A 4312-nucleotide genomic window follows, 5' to 3' on the forward strand; every position below is an offset into this window, starting at 1 on the left:
AGCAACTTTTGTAAATTTTTTTAAAAAATTCAATTTTGCTCAAAATCAGTTCAAACTTTATGCATAAGATAAGAACATGAAGAAGAAATTATTAAAATGAAGAATTCTCCCTTTTTAATTTTTGACAAAATTTTCAGAGCAACTTTAAAAATTTTACAAGAAGTCCTATTTTTTAATGCCTCATTCACATATACATGTACATGTAGTAGTACATGTATGAGTATATTAATAGTGTATACCATACTAACAGGTTATTAAGCGCCCTTCGTTGTTAAGCGCCTGGTTCTTATTAGGTGCCTAGCTCATTATAGCTCTTAGCATGGGTTTGTTAAGCGCAGTACAAAACAGTAGGAGTTCAAGCAGTAGGAGTCCAGAAACTTTTTATAAGCATTGTGGCCACGAACCAGACTGTTAAAAGAGTATTCTTCACCACCCGCCATTGTAAAGCCAGTAAAGTGATTAATTAATTATTATTACCAAGCGCTAGCGCTTGGTATGTAGGGTTGAGTTGGACGAGCGCGCCCCCAAAATGGCTGCCATCCCAGAAGCATTGAGCCCCTGTAATATCTTTAGAATTTTTTTGTGGCTTATCTGACAGTCCAGATGTCCTTTATAATTTCATCAAAACAGTTCAGTGTTATAAAAAGTAGTAAAAAACTTTCATAAGATAGTTATACGGCAAATGAATGCATGCATGCCTGCATGCACCAAATGTTCAGGTTTGTTCTTCTTCCACAGTTAAGTAAGAACTAGTCCTAGAGTTTTTATCCTAAAACTATGATTTTTGCACTATTGTGCTGCATTTCAGGGACGCTAGTGCAGTGTGGCTTGGCATTGTAATTCTAGAAAATGATTTCTCTCGTTATTTTCAAGCACACATGGACTGCACCAAGTGGTTGGATGCCATTTTATTTCACCCAACTGCGCATGCTCAGAAAGCTAAGTATTTTAATGGAGAGTTGCGGGAGGCTGAGGCTGGATAGTCCCTAACCCAGACATGCCAGAGCCTTTTACAATTACTGATTGATCTGTGATGAGAGTAAGGTGATGTGCGTGCCTAAAGACACGGCTATCTACTGACACCAATCGCTTCAAGTAAGAGAAATTATTCTAAATAAACGTCAATAATTTTATTCGATTTTAGGGCCTTAGTTGAGTATCCACTGCACTGAGTTCTGTGTTTATAATTCGTGTACTTCATTTTACTTGAATCTCTTCAAATAAGGTAAGTATATAGAGTAAATTGTTGGTTTTATACTTTGAGTAAAGCATTGTATGTATAGACCAGTTGGCGCTAAGTATATTCATAGAACTTTAAGTATATTCATTGTGATACCGTAAATAAAGTAAAATTTTCCTGCCGCCATTTTGGAGTCTTAGTTACTAAGAGTAGAATGGGAGAAAGTCATATCTTTGCTTCTATATCTTCTAGTGGCACTTATTAAAGTCCATGAGCCAACTCTAGATGCTGGATGATGGTCAGTAAGCAGTAGCAATATTGCTTTAACGAATAAATACAGCAGTTTTGGAGAATAAGCTCTTTTCACGATCGCTCCATAGACAACCATTGGAAGTAGGACTCCAAAATGGCGGTAGGAAAATTTTACTTATTTACGGCATCACAATGAATATACTTAAAATTCTATGAATATACTATTATACTTAGCACCAACTGGTCTATATGTTAAAGGTGGGGGCTTCATGCCATGGATTGACTCTATTATTTATGCCCATGTGCAGTCATGTGGGTTAGCTTAGAGAGTGGCTTGTGTGGACCATGCCCTACTACAAACATGTACTATATTTAAGCCACTGCAAATAGATTTGCTTTGCCATTTTATTCCCACATGGTCCCCCATCACTATTTGTTGTACTTTACGTAATATTTACAATATTCTCAATTATAAAAGTGTAATTAATTACCATGGAATTTGATAGAGCATTGCTATGACAGCAAGACTACGTGTTTACAGTCCAGTTAATTTCCTATTCTTTAGCAGCTTTAGTGGAGCAATAGCCACTTGTTCTGTTTCTGTTACCTTCTTGTATTAACCTCTGCCTTAAAGCTCCTTGCTGTAAATTTTTGCTGGTCAACTGGCCATGATATAAACACTACACCCAAGCCAGTAAACACTAACTGAAATGGGTGTAGAGTTCCAAGATACGGCAAGTAAAGTAGTTTTTAAAAGAACTGGTTAAAGCAGCTTCAATAGCAGCCACGAATATATCCCAACCTATAGTATATTGCAGTTGGTCATTCACATAGTTTATACAAGTGATATTAAATAAATTAATAATGGTAATAAACAAACCTGCCTGCCCATTGGTACTATGATTGGAGTGGCCTTAGCAAGGGATCTTTATTAGGGCAAAAATATTCATTATTTATAATGCTTATTAATTAGGAGGTATTGCCACAGTGAAATAAAATGGTGGATATGAAACAAGGAGTCAGGAGCTTATTGCCAGCAAAATAAGATTGTACTCCTGTCCAGCAGCAGCATATGGATAAAGCTTAAAGCCTGTGACTGTTTCTACAACTATACTACAGGTATGTGTACGGTAAACTGCTTGCTTGCTTCTTTTATTCTACATTTTGTATCCTTCAATGTTTGGTGTTTATTTAATAAAAAGCCCTTAGTGCTGAAGTAAAGTCCAAGTATATTTACAAAATATGTGTATAAGTACATTTACATGCTTTTAATAATAGTACTTAAGTATAAGTTCAAGTACGATAGTGTGTACCTTTTAAAGTAGATTTAATTACATAATTACAAGCAATTTTTAATCAATGTTGCATTGATTATTTTGAAAATTTGGAGGGAATTAAATTTGGCATTTTCATAGCCATACGCCAAAACAAAAATCTGCCAGCCACCAAAATTTAGCAAAAAAACAAATTTAACCCCCTCCAAATCGTCTCACTATATGGTAAAACCTTTAATACATGTACATGCTCATGTAGTTTAGAGCTGCCAATTGGTTTTAGGTTAACCGGTTATGTAAAAATGCAGTTTTCATATGGTATCTGCATGACATGTGTCATGTTTATATTCTTGTACATGTAGTGCATTTGAAGAGTCCATGTTTCTTCACTCAGTTTAAGTATACACACGAACAAACTACACTTGCTACTTCAGTTACATAGTACATGTACTAGCCATTTTTGCCACTACTGGTAATTTTTCTACAACACCCACTCTTTTTCAAACTTTTATATGCAAACCTTCACTATTAATTTTATTCAAACTCCATAAATGAATGTACATGTACTTTCATAATCATGCCTCCAACTCTCCTTAAGACACACAAGTTCACAATGTTATGTACATGTATATATTGTCAGATTTATACAAATGTAATCATAATTCTCTCTCTCTCCCTCCCTCAGTTCCTCCTTCCCACCTCCATGTGTCTCCCTTTCTCTCTGTCCCTCTCTATCTTACACTGAAGCTCCATCAATAAACCTAGGTAAGTTTATGATACTTAAATTTAATTTTTTATTTCCTGTACATTATGCATGACACTTGAATTTACAAGCAATACCACTTCATTCAAATTTTCAAAATTTAGTTTTGAACACTCATACACATGTAACATAACTTTTCCTTATTCAACTTAAGTTAACCTGGCCTGCAAGCATTGCATGGAATGCCACTTCTGTCAAGTTTCTTAATCACATTATAACTTCATTATAGCAAAAATGTTTCAGCATCACACTTGTTCATAATAATACAATTAATTGTTTAACTCTCTTGTCTTCTTTTAGGCCTCCTGTAATGAATACAAGATTTCAAACTCTTGTCAAATTATATTTCTGTTAAATATAGATTTAATCTTATTTTTAACAAATATTGTTTATTTTTCTTATTTTCAATAGTATACGATTCAACTGCCTTGGATGCACTTTCAGGATTACCTAAATAGGATTACCTAAAAATTAAGAAAATTAATATTTTTCAAAATTGTACCAAGCAACTGCTTAAAAATTAATGCTCAACAAAAACAGTGTTGTTCATTTAAAAAAAAGATGGAAACTAGAACAAAAAAATTTTAAAAATTATTTAGTGTAGGGTTGAGCCTCTGTTGGATTTGAACCTATCAAATGAATTCAAACAAGCCCCTGTAGGGTTGCTGGTTTCAAATTATAAAATGAATTCAAACAAGCCCCTGTAGGGTTGCATCACCATTGAAACACCAACATGTCAACCCTACACTGCAGGTATAATTGTCCAATCATTATCATTACTTTAAACTTAATTGAAGACATGCACAAGATTTACCATAATGCTTATTCAATCATTTTAATTAC

The 4312-nt window shown here is 34.2% G+C and overlaps 1 long non-coding RNA gene across 1 annotated transcript; it reads left to right on the forward strand.

Moving 5' to 3' along the window:
* The first annotated feature begins 782 nt into the window (after positions 1-782).
* On the forward strand, positions 783-3896 carry LOC109581240 (uncharacterized). Its single transcript, XR_002184562.1, has 5 exons — positions 783-1095; positions 1145-1225; positions 2406-2551; positions 3392-3471; positions 3770-3896. It is a non-coding gene; the product is annotated as an uncharacterized LOC109581240 (long non-coding RNA).
* Positions 3897-4312: the final 416 nt, after the last annotated feature.

This window comes from Amphimedon queenslandica, unplaced genomic scaffold (genome assembly GCF_000090795.2).
Source record: "Amphimedon queenslandica unplaced genomic scaffold, v1.1 AMPQUscaffold_13452, whole genome shotgun sequence".
NCBI lineage: Eukaryota > Metazoa > Porifera > Demospongiae > Haplosclerida > Niphatidae > Amphimedon > Amphimedon queenslandica.